The sequence below is a fragment of the Lactuca virosa genome, chromosome 8 (genome assembly GCF_052849685.1).
Source record: "Lactuca virosa cultivar CGN04683 chromosome 8, Lactuca_virosa_CGN04683_v6, whole genome shotgun sequence".
Taxonomy (NCBI): Eukaryota; Viridiplantae; Streptophyta; class Magnoliopsida; order Asterales; family Asteraceae; genus Lactuca; species Lactuca virosa.
The window spans coordinates 294,656,825-294,676,897 of record NC_136433.1 but is presented as its reverse complement, the minus strand read 5'-3'; the positions used below and the strand labels follow the sequence as shown (position 1 = coordinate 294,676,897).

General features: G+C 33.0%; 1 long non-coding RNA gene across 5 annotated transcripts; it reads left to right on the top strand.

The window, feature by feature from the left end:
- Positions 1-17,846: 17,846 nt before the first annotated feature.
- LOC145134940 (uncharacterized) lies at positions 17,847-19,756 on the top strand. 5 transcript variants are annotated; one of them, XR_013719427.1, is made up of 8 exons: positions 17,847-17,899; positions 17,998-18,048; positions 18,133-18,226; positions 18,449-18,629; positions 18,707-18,806; positions 19,052-19,102; positions 19,372-19,452; positions 19,538-19,756. It is a non-coding gene; the product is annotated as an uncharacterized LOC145134940 (long non-coding RNA). The 5 variants fall into 5 exon arrangements; XR_013719429.1 differs by having other exon boundaries at positions 18,128-18,226; XR_013719430.1 differs by having other exon boundaries at positions 17,853-18,048; positions 18,745-18,806.
- Positions 19,757-20,073: the final 317 nt, after the last annotated feature.

Here is a 20,073-nt window from a genome sequence, read left to right as displayed (position 1 = left end):
AATGGGCCGGCATTGTGGCCGTAGACCCATGCACACGGTGAGGAGACTCACCTCGCACTGCCGAAGACTAGCTGAACACTTCTGACTGCTAGCCGGCAACTTCTGAACTGCTGACCCTTCGGCTTCCCGAACTATCAATACCCAAAATAACATTTAGACCACAATATTCCAAAAGTCAACCCAGGTCAAACTTGGTCAAAGTCAACGCTCCAATTTGACTTCAACTCGCCGAGTTGGCCTACCAACTCGTCGAGTTCCAATTTCCACAAGACTCTGGACTTTGATCCTACTCGTTGAGTTCGTCGTGAACTTGTCGAGTGCACCTTCAACGCATCGGGACCTTCCTTCATCTGACTCGCCGAGTTCCCCTTGAACTCGTCGAGTCCACCTTCATAAACTAAGGAGATTACCTTGGACTTGCCGAGTTCCTCCTTGAACTCGTCGAGTACGATGATCTTCATGTCCACTATGGACCCTAACCGGCTGAGTCCCTTACCAACTCAACTCATACCCTTAGCAGAAGGGTTTGGGGGCAATAATTGGCATGACTCGCCGAGTCCTACAAGTGACTCGTCGAGTCCATCTATGTCCAACTCTATTCAGACGCTTTCAGACAAGCTCAAGGTATCTAGGGCCCAGATCTAGCGTCCTAGGGTCAGGATAACACGCCAAGCTACTACATTTGCACCCATGCATGGCCCTTTTTGCTCTAAAGGCCAAAACAACCTCTTAAACTTTGCATGGGGAGTTCTAATGGCATAAAGCTTCCACCTTTATGCCTTAACTACTCTAAATACTCCCAGATCTGAAAGGATCTTGCTTGGGGACGTCCAAATCCCACAAGAAATCACCCTTGGTCCATAAACTTCATAAAAGGGACATAAATAAATCAAACAAACTAGAATTCAAGGAAGGAACTTGATTACCAAAATGAGCAGCAAATGGAGTGAATCTTCTGGATCTACTCCTTCCTCCTTGAACCTCCAACCTTCTTCTTGTTCTTCTAAGCTTCAAGAATGCTCAAAGTCTCACAAAATGGCTCACAAACTCAAGGGGAGCTCTAGGGTTTCGTGGGTAAAGGTTTAGGCAAGGGAGTCTACAAATGAGGCTGATAGAATGAGAATGAGATGCTTAAATATGGCACAAAGTCCCGAAATTAGGGTTTCTCAACCCAGACCAGACTCGCCGAGTCAGTCCCCCGACTCGCCGAGCCGGTCACTTAATCCGCGACACGGGACTCGCTCCTACTCGTCGAGTCTCCCCTTCTACTCGACGAGTCGCTTCCTTATTTTGAGGTTTTCTTTCCTTTCTAGGTCTTCTGAATTCGGGGTGTTACACGATGGATGATGGTGGAGTGCGACTGTGAGGATGGTTAGAATAGGCTGTGTCGGGCAGTGGCAGTAGGTAACCCTGAATGTCTTGGTGGCCAGAAAAACGGCTCCAACTCCGGTGGGGAGTTCTTGGTCGTAAATAAAGAAGGAGGAGGGGGTGGAGTTTGTAGAGAGGGAGAGATAGAGGTGGGCCCTCTTATTTTTTTAATAATTAAAATGAATAAATAATTATTAAATTAGAAAAAATGAATTTAAAAATGGAAAATAAATACCCCAAGGGTATTACAGTCATTTCACTATTCACAAGGACCAAAAACGCAATGAAACTAGCTCGAAAGGACCACTAATCCAAAAAAGTTGTGGTTTGGACTAAAACCCCAAAAAAATGCATACCACAGTGACCATTTTTGCAGTTTTGTCTTTAATTAAACTTAAACCATTTCATTATGGAATTATTAATCTCTTTTAATTAAACACTTTAATTAATTTAATAAAGTCCATAAGGTGTAATTTGAACTATTAAAAAACATCAAGGTTCTAAATAAAAATTCAAAATTAAAAACAATTTAATTAATTTTTTTAATTAATGAACCCAAGAGTTACATCTTTTAATTACAAGAGTTTAGAAATCCATATTTCATAATTTGAGACTTTTCAAATACCAAAACTTGAGGACAAGTTTTGTAACTCTTTAAACTTTTGGTTTCCATAACTTATGAGTTTAATGCATTTTTTATGAATGAGACTTTTCATTTTCCATAAATTGAGGACAAGTTATGGAATTCTTTAAAAAACATTAAGATCAACTTTAACTAGCAAAATTATCAAATAATTTATCATTGATCTAATTAAACTCATAAGGCAAGATAATATCAAATCAACAATTTACAAGTAGTTTTGTTTATCATATAAACCAACAATTATCTTAAAATTTTGACAATTATCTTTTTATTGGATGAGTATAATCACAACCATATCAGAAAAAACAGATTTTATGATACAAAACAGTTTGTGGTAGTGATCTCAATCCAATCCAGACCAAAAATCCCGAAAATCTGCCAACAGACTGTCCGACTCGTTGAGTCAGTTCATGGACTCATCGAGTTCATCATGAACTCCTCGAGTTCATCCATGGACTCGGCGATTCCAGTCTGTCAGAATGCAGATTTTCATTTTTACAGCTTTAAACAATTCACAAATGCAACTATATAACAGAAAACTACCCATGGATCTGATACCACTGTTGGGTTTTGTATACTACAACATCCTATGGTGCACATACAACCCTAAATGCTTTGGATCTATGTTTTATCTAATTATACATGCAATATTGTTTCCAAAGCATTAAGCCTACAACTAGCATACAATTGACATAAACAATAAAATAATGATTTATAGAATTACCTCTTTGTTGTAGTTTGTAGTTTTGGCCTTTAAAAACTTAGTACCTCAAATGTTGCACCTCAAACGGTTCACAACACACCTTGGACAAAGGAGGACTTGAGAGAGAGTATTCTTGCACTAGAAAGCAGCTCTATGAACTCTTAGAACATATGTAGCAACCGATTTTAGCTATAGGGTGACATATATATATATATATATATATATATATATATATATATATATATATATATATATATATATATATATATATATATATATTGTAGGATTCTAAGAGTCATGGTTAAACCCTAATCCATACTCTTGGGCTTATTATCCATGATCCATGATTCATGTGGGCTAACTCTTTATGGATTCTTTTATAAACTTAGTCCATCATGTATCATAAGCCCAAACAATATATATATATATATATATATATATATATATATATATATATATATATATATATAGATATAACTAATTTACACAATTAGTCCCCATTAATTTAATTAGTCTCTTTTGATCACTAAATTAATTCTTGATCAATACTAATTAAATAACATGATTTCATATTAATATATTAGAATTTATAATATCTTAATAAATCATAAATAACCTCTTCTCCAAAGTCCATCCTTTCAAATTGTCTTGGTGATATGCAACCCGAAATGGACCATGCTACTCTCGGGTCAAGTACATACCAATTATAGTTATGGGATTAGACACCTAATCCAACATAACCAACACCACCCACCACCCAAACAATACAATTTACCACCACCACAACCACCACCACCACCCACCTCCACCACCCCCATCCACCACCCATAAAAACCACCACCCAACATCTTCACCACCATTCGCCATCACCAACCACGACCATCATCTGCCACCATCACCACTACCCGCAACCACCAACCCCACCCACCACCATCATCGCCACCCACCACTATCCACATCCACCACCCATCACCACCACCACTCGGTACCATCACCCCCACCCACTGCCCACCATCATCACCACCACCCACCAACCTCTACCACCCATCACTACCACCTAGTCACTACTCACCATTATGACCACCACCCGCCAATACCACAAACCACTACCCACCACCCATCACCACCACTCGCCACCACCACCCATCACCACCACCCACCACCACTATCCATCACCACTAACCACCACCACCCGCCCCCATCACCCTCACCCACAACCCACCAAAACCACCACCCACCCACCTCGACCACCCATCATTACCACCCACCCACTACCCACAATTATGACAACCACCTGTCATTACCACCAGCCACCACCCATCACCGATCACCACTAACCACCACCACTTGCCACCACCACCCGCCTCCACCCCCCATCACCCTCACCACAACCACCCATCACCACCACCCATCACCACCGACCACCACCACCCGCCACCATCACCTCCACCCACCACCCACCAAAACCACCGACCACCACCCATCTTCATCACCCATCACAACCACACACCACCACCACCCCACCCATCACCCACCAAAACCACTATACATCATCACCACCCACCACCTATTACTCTCACCCGTCTCTACCACCCATCACCATCGCTCGCCATCGCCACTTGCCATCCACTATAATTACCACCCTACATGTCACCCCCACCACCCTTCACCACCACTACCACCTACCACCACCAAACATCACTACAAACCACCACCACCCTTGGTTATGTGTATATAATCACATGTGATTATTTGTATTTAATCACATATGATTTATATGATCAATATTCTTTTTTGTCCTTATAAATCATGTGACTAGATACATATAATCATATGAGATTAGATATATTTAATCAAATGTGATTAGATATATTTAATCACATATGTCATTATTGTGTTCTCGATTCAATAATTTTTTTATGAACTTTAATCATATGCGATTAGATATATACAATCACATGTGACTATATTTATCTAATCACATATGATTTATATGAACAATATTCATTTTTGTGTTTTCGTTTCAATAATTTTTCTCATATATTTAATCACATGTGATTATAAGTATTTAATCACATATGATTAATGTGGACATAAATTTGTTTTAATGTTCGTGATTCAATAGTTGTTCTCATGTATATAATTACATGTGATTATATATATATATTTCTTCACATATGATTTATTGAATCAAGAATGTGAAAACAAATATTTTTCACATAAATTGTATGTGACTAAATACACGAGACCAACTATTGAATTAAAAACGCAAAAACGAATATTGTCCACATAAATCATATATGATTAAATACATATAATCACATGTGATTATATGTACCTAATCACATATGATTTATGTGGACAATATTCATTATTTCTTTCTTAATTCAATAGTTGTACTCATGTACTTAATCACATGTGATTATATGCATCAAACCACATATGATTTATATTGATAATATTCGTTTTTGCATTTTTGATTCAATATTTTTTCTTATGTATTTAATCATATGTGATTGTATGTATTTAATCACATATGATTAATGTGGAAAAAGAAAAACTATTGAATCAAAAACGTGAAAATGAATCTTGTGTACAGAAATCATATGTGAGTAAATGAATCTTGTGTACAGAAATCATATGTGACTAAATGAATATTATGTACAACTATTGAACGAGAATGTGAAAATGAGTATTGTCCATATAAATCTTATCTGATTAGATACATATAATCTCTTGTAATTAAATACACAAGAACAATAACAGATTCAAGAACACGAAAATGAATATTTTCCACATAAATTCTATGTGATTAGATACATATAATCACATGTGATTATATGCATTTAATCACATATGATATATGTGGAATATATTTATCTTTGTGTTCTCGATTCAATAGTTGCTCTTATGTATATAATCATATGTGATTATATGTATCTAATCACATATGATATAAATCATATGTGATTAGATACATATAATCACATGTGATTATATGTATTTAATCACATATAGTGGACAAAGAACAATTACTGAATCGAGAATGTGACAATGAATCTTATCCACATAAAGCATATATGATTGGATACATATAATCACATGTGATTATATGTATTTAATCAGATATGATTTATGTAGACAATATTTATTTTTGCGGTTTCGATTGAATAATTGCGTTTGTGTATTTAATCACAAGTACTGATTATATGTATATAATCACATATGATTTGAGGTGGACAAGATTCATTTTTGCCTTCTCGATTCAATACTTATGTTTATGTACTTAATCACATACAATTATATATATAATCGCATGTGATAAAATACATGAGAGCAACTATTGAATCGACAAAACAAAAATGAATTGTGTCCACATAAATCATATGTGATTAGATTCATATAATCAAATGTGATTAGATGTATTTAATTACATATGATTAATTTGGATAAAGATTTGTTTTCATTTTCTTGGTTCAATATTTGTTCGTGTATATAATTAAATGTGATTGTATGTATCTAATTACATATGATTTATATAGACAAGATTTGTTTTTTTCCAAATAAAATCATATGTGATTAGAAACATATAATCGCATCTGATTAAATGTATTTAATCACATACGATTAAAGTGGAAAAATACAATTATTGAATCGAGAACACGGAAATGAATCTTAGCCACATAAATCATAAAAATGAATCTTAGCTACACATAATGTCACACCCCAAATGGGAACGGCGGAAACGTTCGGGGGTGGCGAATGTCATGTAAAGTATCACAACAAATGTATAATAGTAATCAAAGCAATAACAACCATTATATTAATAACATAGTATTAATTACTTTGGGAGAAAACACATATATGAGGTTTATTTATGGTTTAAACCCTTAGTCTTTCAACTTATGTTTATTTATAACATCCTAGTTTTGCTTAGGTTTCAATCCATACTTCTTTGTTAGCTCAATTCACAAGCCCTAAGGCTATAGATGATACAATGCAACAAGGATTGCAATATAGTATCACTTGTGTTTGGTTAGGGTTTAGGCGTTGTTGGGATTAAAATTTTCGGGCTGTTATACATAATCACATGTTATCTAATCGCATATGATTTATGTGGATAATATTCATTCGTGTTCTTGATTCAATAGTTGTTCTCGTGTATTTAATCACATGTGATTATACATATCTAATCACATATGATTTATGTGAATAAGATTCAAATTCACATTCTCAATTCAATAGTTGTTATCATGTATTTAATCATATGTTTTATGTATTTAATCACATACGATTAATATGGACAAAGAACAACTATTGAATCGAAAACACAAAAATAAATCTTGTGCATATAAGTCATATGTGATTAGGTCATATAATCACATGTGATTTAATACACGAGAAAAATTAACGAATCGAGAACGTATAAATGAATCTTATCTGCTTGTCTTACTAGAAAACAAACTACATTCTGCCTTTCCTTGTTCACTCTACTGGATTAGGGTATCAGTGAACAATAACATAAAACAAGTAATGCCTACATAATAGGAGAGTTAGTGTAACTCACCTCCTTGAACTTGAAAATTAGCTAGCATGAGCAAGATGGATCTTTTCCTTTCCAACAACCTACACAACAATTATAACATTATTTAGCTTGTGCTTCGTTGTATTACTCTTATAAAACTTATGTATATATTTTCTTATTTTCTCTTTGATTGTAGTACTCTTTTAGGGATATATTTTCTTACCTTTAAACCTATTCTTAAATTTCGATAAAATAATATTGGTAAAGTTACCCCTTTTAACTTTTCGGAAGTATAAAGATCTCGTTCTAATGATTTTTGGTTGATTTTATATTAAATTTACAAGTTAGTAACTTTAAGCTGTCACTTTCTAGACCATTCAACACTCTTAAAATAAACATTTACCAATATACTAAGAATTACATCAGTCCATTTATATGTGGGAAACTATACATACATATCTAACTATAGGATTTGGAATTTTGGCATTTGGAGTTCTAATGAATTTATTATGATTTTTTTAATACAATGCATGAAATCTATGACAGCATGGACCAGCCTGAGAAGATTGCCAATTTTACCCCTCAAGGAGTTGGAATTCGAAATGGGATTCAAAATTTGAAGAAACTAGACACATTAAGCTTTCTAGAAAACTAAGTTTAATGATTTTTAGGTGTTCTTATTGACTTGCACGGATTTTAGAATTTAGAGGACAAATTTGGGAAAATTGATCATAATAGCTTTTAAATCACTTTTGGTGTTCTATTAAGGACTTAATGGTTAAGCCTTAAGTTTATCACTTTTTATATGATTGTTGGTTACTTATTAGGCAATTGAGATGTGAAATTCAATTTAACCTAAGGGCCTTAATGATTGGCTTAATGAGGGTTCAAAGTTACGAATTTTCACATAAAATGCCACTTTTACACTTATTAGGGTTAAGTTGCCACCTTAACCCATTAAGCTCTTTAATTCACCTCTTGGAAGGAAAGATGAGTCCTATATAAAGGTAAATTAAACAAAGACATCAAAATATGTTTGGGGAAACTATGCAAGAATATAGAATCCAGTTTATAATCTCAGCAACCAAACATTCAAGTTGTTGAATATATTTAGGTAAATAAAGTTCAGTCAAAAAAATAGAGACAAATTAAACAAAGACATCAAAATGATGCTATTTCAGCAAAAAAAAAAAAATAGACAACAAGCACCTACAAACTGCAATAATATATACACCACCTTGTTCTTGATTTATTTGTGGATGTTTTTTCATTGAGGTATTTCATCGAACACTTGGTGTTCATAAAAAATCTATACGTTGTCACAAACTTGAATGTCTCAAATGGATAATAATAAATACTTCTAACAAAAGTACATATAGTATCTATGCCCAATTAGAGTTCTACTTATCTATATACTTCATGTCTTCGATAGTTTGCTAAATCGTGTGAACAATATATTGCATCAGAATATGTTGAAATCGAATATCGATAGTTTGCCAAATAGTTGATCATTAAGATAATTAGCATGTGGTCGATCTAATGAGAGAGATAGAGAGAGAGAGAGATAGAGAGAGAGAGAAGCGGTGATAGTACCTTCATAAGGACCAGATTGCCGAGTTTAAGCATTGCATTTTTGGAACGAGTATCGAGAACAAGAGAAATAGAGTAGGAAGAAGAAAAGCACAAGGTGAGGTCACTGGTGGAGAGGCATAGCGGGATGAGGCGGTGTTGGGACGGAGGGCAGGATCGGAGTAGGTGGTGTTGGTTCTATGCTTGAAGATGCAAAGCATAGAGAATCGTTAGCTTAAATTACACATAAGCCTTCTGTTCACTGAAACTCAAATGACACGCTTTTTTTTCTGTGTAGTCCAAATTGTTCTCAAACGTTCTCAAAATAAGAAATTGTTCTCATTTGAACATACATATATATATATATATACATATATATATATATATAATGGTAAAATAAATAGTTAACATTCCTTTTAAGCATTTGGTTAATTGAGAAGTTATGATTTAAAAAAAAAAATAAGATGCTAACATAATGCAATTAACAAAATTATTACATTATAACTAGTATGGTTTAATCTATTCTGAATAGGTTGTACGTAAAGGTTGTATGCAATTAAATATTATGTATATTTTTTTATCTACAAATAATTTATACTAATAAATAATGCAAAATTATTATTAGTTTAAAATTGTAAATGTAATGTTTTTGTTCACATTAGTATCTAATGTAATTATTCAATAATTAATTAAATATGGGTTATCATTTGTGGCTATATGCGTTTAGTTTCTTAAGTGAACCCCATAAGTGTTGAATCACATTTTTTTGAAAATTATTGAAATAGGATTAGAGAACTAACTTATTGCCTGTAATGTTTGGTAATTTAAGATATCTAATTTCGCATTGTTTTATCATTGTAGATTTTGTAGAACATCTGAATTTCGGCCATTAAATCTCTATGCTTGAGTTTTTCATTCATTTTTAATGGTTTTAAATATTATTTCATTCTTGGAGTTTCAGATTCTTCAAGAATTGTGGGTAAACCTCCTGTTCTTGCATTTTAGTAAGATTGGAACAAATATAGTTCTGGAAACCAATCTGAAATGCAATGGTTTTGGTATTCTATCTTGAGACTTTAACTTCGTTAGAAAATATCACCTTCATCGGCCGATGATCGGACAACTTTGATTCATTTCCAGGGTATAATATCTGCTTTAGTTTACCCCTGGTCCATATTATCCTATTACACCTGCCATATATTCATAATCCGTTTAGAGTATTTGAAATTATACAAACTAAAGGAGTGGAAGCTATGAAATGAATGATATAGATTTAATTACCATGCCGCAGGAGCAAACTAAAGGAGTGGAAGATATGAAATGAATGACATAAAAAGATTTAATTACCATGCAGGACCATGTTTTGTTTCATCATTCTTGCCAAATTTTCATTTGGGAACATATTTATAAGTACATAAGAACAAAATTAATTGTTCCTTCATGCCATGCTCTAAATTCACCATCCTTAGTTACATTCTTAGCTTTAAAATTCTAGTTATATAAAGTGTATGATGATTAATTACTTTGAAGGTGAAAAGGTGTGGGGGTTTCAAATGCATGAGGTGTTTGGAAAATTGTGTGGGGGATTTAAATGCATGAGGTGATTAGAAAAATGCCTCCTTTATAAATATAGTATGATAGTATGATATAGATATTAGCAATTAGTTAATAACCTTCGAAACTCAATCCAACAGTTATATGGTACTGAACTTTAATCATATTTGTGTTTAGTTTTATGGGTAAGTTATTGATTAGTGGCTACTTAATGGCTTGTTGTTAAATGAAATTGGCACCAACACATCAAAAAATCTAATATATCTAAATTTCATAGAATATGTATACTAAGAAGAGTAAACTACATTTCCTATTTCATTTAACCAATACATCAAATTCAAATAGCTTAGATTTTTATTTACAAAACATTATCCAAGAAGCAACAAATTAGAAGTTTTGATAAGCCATTGTATATGGCAACCAAAAACAGGTAAAGAACAATCCAATTACAATATTCTGATTCTTCCCACCACATTTAATATTCCCCTGCCTTATTGTAGTTCAACCACGTATGCTCCTTCTATTCGCGTTTGAACTTTATATGTCCACAGGTTGTAACAAACTTTTCTAAATTTAGAGCATGTAACAAATTTGTTGATTCTTGACACCATAACACCTTTCACCATGGCATCCATTTCCAAAAAGTTGTTTTCTTTCTTTTCTTTTAGGGCTCCTACTAAATAAGTGATGGTTGGGATGAATTAATATGGTTGGACATGATGATTTTCCCAATGCTTCTTCTGTTTACTTGTTAAATTTAAAGGAATATATGTCCTTCCATATTTGCAACTAGTAGATGAACCCAAGTTTAAAGTGTTGGATTAGGTGTCTAAGCCCATAACTATATTTGGTATGTACTTGACCCGATATTAGCATGATCCTTTTGGGTTGCCTTTACCAAAGCAACTTGACTGGATGATTAGTGGAGAGAGAGGATAATATGGTTTATTAATATACTATTAGAATAATACATTAAAAGAGAAATCATATTAAATAATTAATATGTTGGTCTAGAATTAATTTGGAAATAATTTAGTGATCAAAAGATATTAATTAAACTTAGGGGACTGGATTGCAATTATTGGATAACTGAGTAATGGGCTATGAATCCTCTTGGACTTAAGGGTGGACGAAAATTAGTATGGGAGCCCATCTAATTTCGTCTAAGGCCTAGGTTCTAGAAGATTCATTGGACTGCTTAAGGCCTAAGCTATCCAATTAAGGTTTTGACTGAACCCTAGCAGCATAAGTATAAATAGACCCCTAGGGCTTCAGAAATCGGCTACCTTTGCCTCTAAGAGAGTCAGAGCCGATTTCAAGAGCCTCCATCCCTTCTCCAAGATCATTCATTTGCTTGTGGTGTTTGTAAGCCATTAGAGATGTGAAAATTATGACACTAAGCTCCAGAAGATTGAAGATGCTAGCCAATCAAGAAAGGTGAACATCTAAATCTGATTTAGTAGTTAATTTCGAAATATGTATGCTAGATCCAAGCTTTAGGGTTTTGCATGTGCACTTAGGATTGTTTCTTTGTGTAAAACCCATCATAAAGTATACCATTATCCTCTTTGTTTTTCCTCATATCCCATATTACAAAGGGAATATTTACAAAGTTGCATATATCATTTCTACATGAACATATATGGTCAACCTTGTGTTTCTTGAAAGGGAACTTCCCTAACGAGGGTTTCCGGGCCAACTTTCGCATACAAACTAATTCCCCACTGTAAACATGAGGCTTTGTCTCATGCCCAGGAGTCATTACAGGCAAACCTCCATGCCCACAAGGGCTGAGTAATGCACGATTTGAACATGGGTCAATAGTTTATCCACCATATCTTTCACATGCCTTACCAAGTCACCACAATCCAAGTGGTTACGGTCAACTTTGTTACCATATACTGATTTGATACTTACTATTACCATAAAAAACTGCATAATATCTACATGTACTACTCTTTACTTTTTTCTAAAACTTTGTAGCATAGGAGTTAAAGGTCCAAATTCTTTCTCTATTTCCTATTAGTCATTTACTCTTTGTTTCATTAGATAATCCCTTCTAAGTTTCGAGCATGTGATAATTGGGTTATCTCACACATCGATAAGCTTATTGTTTAATGTTTGCACATGTTGATCGCTACGTAACCACCACACAACTACAGTAATTTCAAAGGAATATTTAACCTCAAATTAGAAACGAAAGCTTCGATCTTTGTTCAATCTCGTCTTTGTTTTCCCTATTATAGTCAATCGCGCCTTTGGTGGGACCCTTTGATTTATTATCTATATAAATTAGAAATATATAAGAAAAAATTAAAATATTTTAAAAATTATAAAATAGACATTTTATATGGGATAGGTACCAACTATAAAAAAAATAATAAAAAAATAAAAATAATAAAAAAAATTGAAACTAAGATGATCATTTTTGTCAAGTAATAAAATTAAGAAGCGAACATTGACTTTTAGTAAAGTACAGTGATCATTTATGAAATTTAGTTTTATAAATAAAGAAAAAAAGGGAAATTGTCAGAAAATCCTAATATTTTCAGAAAAGTTACATTTTAGTCCTAAGATTTTTTTTGAACGAAAAAAAATCCTAAAAACCAGCAACAATTTACATTTTTACTCTTTTTGACCGGTTGGAACCGGTACCAAATTAATTTGCGACTATTTCGTAAACTAGCCCAAAATATTGAGACTTTTCTATAAACAAAAATATTGTGAGTTTTCTGCAAAGAAAACCCTTATTATTATTATTATTATTATTATTATTATTACTATTATTATTATTATTATTATTATTATTATTATTATTAAAAAATATATAAGAATACTATTTTTTAAACTTGTTATTATTAATATTGTTAATAATACATATAAATACGTCTACATGAAAAAATAATATTAATGATATTGTTTAACGGTGGAGGTGAAGGAGATGGTGATGGTTTTAGCATTGAAATCATAAATGTCTGTTTGTATATTTTTACTTTATACATGGTCATTTCATATTTGTTATTATTGTTTTCAATTCAGAATATTAATACTTAACAATTTAAAAGAAGTTTAATATTTGTAAAATTGTTTATAAATAGTTTTAAGGTAGAATGATTTCTCACTTTGTATATAAAATTGTTTAAGGTAGAAAAATCTCTTTTCAAATCCAACAGATCCACTACAAACATCTATATAGGTAGTCTATATCAAAATTCAAAAGTATTAATCACAATATACTGTTTAATAAAAAGTAATAAAAACAATTCAAAAGTATTGATCAAAATTCAAATTAATTTGGTACCGGTTCTAACCGGTCAAAAAGTTTCAATATTTTTGTTTACAGAAAAGTCCAAGTATTTTGGGTTAGTTTACGAAATAGTCTTAAATTAATTTAGTATAGGTTCCAACCGGTCAAAAATGATCAAAATACAAATTTTTGTAGGTTTTTAGGATTTTTTTTGTTAAAAATTAATTTAGCACTAAAGTGTAATTTTTTGAAGATATTCACAAAAAGAAATGTGATTATTAATTTCCGGTCACACATATCAGATGTAAGGTGATACTCTTGAAACAAAGAGAAAAGAGAAGCTATACATAGGTAGTGAGCAGCAGTGTTGTAGCGGCGATGTTGCGGTGGTACAGCAGTGTATAGCCGTTCGCGGTTTAAAAAGTTATTGCGGTGCCATATAGCGGTTCCGCAAATAGCAACGCAAACAACCGTGATTTTGCCTCTAATTTGACGGCGAAAGAAAAGAAGAGGAAGAACGAAGGGAGCTCATGAAGGAAATCAGTGAATTGAAGATCATAAATGTGTCGGATTTCTAATATAGAAGGGGTAACCTGTCTGAGTTGAACGCTGAGCTGCATTAGTCAAGGTATGTTGATTATATATGTAAAATTTGTTGAGTTGTGTTAAATTGATGTCCTTAAGTTGATGATCTGTTGGAATGTAAGCGGAATAAAGGCATATAATTAACTTAAAAGAAAGTTGAGTTGAGATTGTGTGTGGTGACCTAATTTTGACAATTCTGGGAATTTCTGGTTAAATTAGGTAGTGGTGATTTAAGTAAAGTAGATAATGTTAATTAATGAAGTTGAGAATATTGTATATTATATTATTACATATTGATGATGCATTTTTTTATCGTAGAAGGTGAGGCATGGGGAGGTGTATAGTGTTTGGGATTTCTTACATGTTAATGTAGAATAGAATTAATCCACTGAGTATAGTTCTTGACTGGTTGCATGTGTGGCATGATTTCTAGATGTGTTCTATATCATTATGATGAAAGGACAGTGACATGTAAACCATATATATACTTACTTTCATTATCAATAATGAATGAGTTAACTAAAACATGAGATGCTTACATAAGGAATGAGAGTTATAATTCAACCGAATGTCTTGATTATGACATTGGGGATTATTCTATATATTGAATGAATTAACTATTGATATCATGATTAACAAAACGGAACTCGTAAAACATTAAATAAACATATGCTGACATGCTAATATTGTCCCTAAAAAGTACATTGCCTCTAGTGAGATATAATGTTCTACAAACAGAAACTTGTTTACTTGCAAGTGAGTTCTTAAACCATCAAATGTCAAAGTCAAGTTTAACCCTAGGACTTGTCAAAAAGCTCTCTAGGAATTTTGTTTTCAGTTTTTTTTCTTAGAGATTGTTTCATGAGTAACCTTGCTCTAATTTATTTATATTGTTTCTTTAGGTCATTTTGATATGTGCATCAACCAAAGATGTATTAGACACACACATTTTCAATGTCGGCCAACAAGGCTCACTCTGTTCGCGCATCTTATCCTTGAAACCATTTTATAGGTCAGTCTTGTTGCATACTATGATCCAATCACTACTAGAAAAAGGCTTTCCTTGACAGACGAATTATGACATACAACACGTTTATGACAGGCATAAAAGTCTGTCATAAAATTTATGTCATATATCATAAAATATCAACGATTTACGACAGACAAAAATGTATGTCGTAATTTTATGTCATATTTTAAAGAGTAAATTAAAATGATTTTTATCCGTTAATACTATAAGGAAAAGTTAGTAATCGCAAACAATAATACAACGATGCTATGTCAACAAGTACATGAGCACTATATACTATGAAAAAAATTAAAACAGGTTTAAAAGATGTAAGTTAAATATTAAAACCAATAAACCACTAGATTAGTGCAAAAAAACTAATTACAAAGCAGGGGAAAAAAACCCTAACCGGCAAACCAATTTGAAAAAGCTCCACTTTGGTGTGAGGAAAAAAAATAAAAAGATGAGTGTTTGGAAAAAAATTACATTTTGGTGAAAACTCTAAAAAAAACCTGAAGAATGATCTTTCTAATCGGTAGGTTAGCATTATTTTTGTTTGCGAACCTACAAATAATAGTTATTATATATAAAAAACGATGCATGGTAGATAATCTCATATATAAAAAGGAAAATTATGCATGATAATAGCTAGCAAAACACCAAATTTTAAATGAAATAAGTGTTTGGATGGTTTGTAAAAAGAAATAAAAAAAAAGAGTTGAATGACAGTTTCTATAACAAAAAAAAAAAAACTAAAAGAGTTGAAGGACCATTTCTACAAGTTGTATGATTTATGAATAGCAAAGAAGAATGCAGGGCTATTTCAATAATGTGGATTCCAATTTCAATAAAATGAGGCGTTTTTTAAAGTATTACCTACTAAGAGCATCACTTTTTGTTAATTTGCAGTATTAGCCTACAGTTGCCACCCCTCTCGTCAAACACTCGATACCAATATTTACACCATCTCGTATAAGTCGCTAAGGGACTCACCAGTGACGAATCGCAATTGTAATAGCGAGAACAAAGAGAAGGAAAAGATTGACTGTGTTTGGTTGGGGTTGTTTTTATTTATTTATTTATTTATTTTTCAAAACAAAACCTATTAAATTTCTCTCACAACCACTCCCTGCTTTTTTTAATATTGGCAATATAAAAACTTATGTGGCAATAAAAAATCCTAAATGGGTCGCCTAAACCAGATATCCAAATTCCACTAAATGGGTCGACCCTAAACCACATACCCTAATTATACGGATGAATCCTCCATTTACTCTATCCAACAATTTGATATCCTAATCGATCCTTATTTGATTTAGTTTCATAACCACATATCCACTGCCGTAGATCTGATACTTTCGGACGCCGGACGACAGTTGATGTTAAGTTTCCGGCACCTGATTGTGTAACATTCTATTTTAAAATAAAATAAAATAAATGAAATAAAATGAATAAAATAAAATAGATAAATAAATAAATAATGAACCCTAAAACCCCAAGATATATTTTATATTTTATTTTATTTTAGCCTTAAATCTGTAATAATTTATCAGCTTTAGCCGTAAGAAGTTAAATGGTATAATTTCCATAATTTAGGGTCTATATTGTAATATTAGGACTTGAAATGTAAAAGATTTTGTGAAGCGAAGGTGATTAGTAATTATTGGATTTAAATTGTAAAGGAATTGTAGAGGCAGGGACCAATCTTGTTAAAATACATCCAAGTTTGGTAAAACACGGACTTGAACCCGTGATTTCTTACCCCTCCCGTTTTTAGAGTGCAACACCCGAAAACCCTAACTCTACAACACTCTTTCAGCCGCCACCTTAATACCGGGCATCCCAGCCGCCGCTGGCCTGCTGCTGTGAACAACCGCTGCCGCCACCTCTGTTCCTTGCTACACCGAACCGCCGAGCATCGCGGCTACCTTCCCTTCCGGCGAGAACGAGTTGCCACCGTGAGTGCGTCCGCTGCCACCATTCCTCCATCTTCTTCTTCTTCTTTCTGTCTCCATCTGCAATTGCAACACGGTAGTTGCCGGTGCTGCTCCGACTGTACCTCGCCTTCTTTCTGTCCTGCAGCTAGCCGTCGCCGCCGCCGCTCATACGGCCCTCCCATCCGCTATCCGCTGCTCCGGTCGTCGTACCACCCCCGAAGAGGAAGAAACCAAAAGTTATGTATCTAGCTTTATCGTAGCTTTCACGTCATAACACACTTATATCTGCATCTGTCTATGAGTCAGCTCAAAAGGATTTGGATTACACACAACACAAACACTTCAGTCTCTATTATGTGTAATAGTTTGTGTGAATTGTTTGATTTAACAACACACAATATGCATCTTCCTTAATGTGTGACCTAAAACATGATTTCAATTGAGTGTATGCTCTGAATAGTCGTGAATTTATTGAAATTTAGGTTAAATTATGTGTTGAAGGCAACAACGATTGCCGCTTTTGCGAGAATGACAGTTGAAGATTCAAAAAAGTTGCTTTTACCAGAATTCTACCCTTCTTGGGTTGTTTTCTCACAGAGACAGAAGTTGAGTGATACTTTTCTACCCTACATTCTTCCTACTTTTGTACTTTCTCTCCACTTTCTTTCTATCTTCTTCAGGGACTGATTATTCTGCTTAATCTTTCAGTTGACCATGCTTAATGCTCATCTTACAAAGATCTGGCCCTATGTTGATGAGGTCAGTTTTAAATTTTAAACAACAACCAATTGAAACAAGAGTGTCAAATTTTGCATCTGGCCATAGAAGTTGTGCTTCACGTATTGCAAATATTGTAGGGTTATTTGCCACAATAGCACCATCTTGCCACCTAAATACACCTGGACAAGGTAGATGATATACATAAATGAAAAATGTCAGATTTTTTATATTTTTATAAGTTACTCAACTAGATATTACAATTATAAGTTCAGGGTTTAGGGTTTATACAGAGTAATCATCAAGATAATATGGAGTAGCAGATGATGCTCTTATAGCTTGCCATAAATCATGTCTACAGCTTCCCAAGTAAGCACTCCTTTTATACCCAACTTGAGTACCAGTAGTTGCAGTGGTTTAAAAATTGTCTGACATTGTCAAAGGAACTTCTTGTGTGCCAGCAGGGTACTAGATTTTAAATGGAAATAATATCAATGATTGTTTATTTTCCATTAGGAAGCAAATTTAATTAATAATTTGCGGAAAATAAAAAAAACCTGATAATTACGGAATGGAATCTTCATCCTACAGATTTAGAAAGACTTGCAGATTTAGAGCATGTAGACCGGTTAGCATCTTCATCCTGGATATAAGAAAACTTGTGTATGCTCGAATGGAATCTAGAAGTGGAAATGGTGATAGTGAAGTCTAAAGAACAATGCTTGAGCTTCTCAATCAGTTGGATGGATTTGAAGCATCAAACAAGATCAAGGTAATTTTTTTCACTTTAATATTTTAAAAAAAGACGATATTGCCCTTCTGAATGGATCTCTATTTTGATGTTTACAGGTTTTGATGCTACTAACCGTATTGATATCCTTGATCAGGACCTTATATTAGGCCTGGAAGAATTGATAGAAAGATTGAATTCCCAAATCCAAATGGAGATGTAAGTATTTATTTAATTTTAATACTTCCTGTTCCTCTAAAATAAGCCTTTGTTAAGTTGTTTCTTCTTTAATATAAACATGGACCTACACATTATTAGCAGAATTTATTGTCTGATAGCTGAAGTTTAAGCCTTCTAAAATTGTGAATTAGTCTATTGGGTTTTTCTTTTATTATCGATAAGATTGCATATTGCGTGATGATTTCAACTCTGACCAACCAAGATTTCAATTGTTCTTTTGGCAGTTCAAGTACAATACTTAATCTGTGATTAGATATCCCTAACCAGTTTGTAAGGTAAGGTCTTAACCTGTCTCATATTGGTCTATGTAAGCTTTCAACTTTGCCATTTGTTTATTTTTTGTTATTTGACTTCTGTACTGAAATAAATTCAGTTACATCCTCTCTCTTTCTCTCATATATATATATATATATATATATATATATATATATATATATATATTTTAATATTGCTAATGGTTAAAACTTTATTTAATCTTAATCTCTTTTCTTAATCCAGGGTTATCTTCTTCTCCACTGATGCTAATTCCATTTTTGCCCTTCAGATTCCAAATTTACCGGGCAGGGGAGCTTTACAAACATAAATCATGGCTTTTAAGGGCTCTACATCTTATAGTTGGTGGAAGGTGTGTACAATAACATGCATATACTAAATTTGTTTCTATTAATTCAAGTTTCTATTAAAAGATTCTAGTGTTTTTTTAATTACAGGTTTTGATGGGGAGGCTTTTGGAAGGTATTTACTGAATATTTTAGTTTTGAGTTCAATTGTTTTTATATAGTTTTGGGGGAAGAATGAATATACAGATGTCGAGCTTGATAGGGTGCGTGAAAAATGGGATACTTATGTTATAAACTTAATTTACAAGTGATATGTATTTGACAATTACTTTTTGATGAATTTGGAATGTATTTTTGAATTTGACACTATAGTTTGTGTAATTTATACAATAAATTTGTAATTTAGTTTGATTAAGATTTGATAGAATATATATATATATATATATATATATATATATATATATATATATATAATTTAAAAAAACTATAAAACCATGACATACAAAGCATGTCGTAAAAATGTCAAAATCATATTGTACAAAACATGTCGTAATTTGAAGTCGTAAATGTCTCATAAATACAAAAATGTTACGAATTATGACAAACAAAGTCAGTCGTAAATGTATGTCGAAAATGCATGTCGTGTATGTATGTCGTAAGTGTTGGTCATAAAAGTCTGTCGTAAA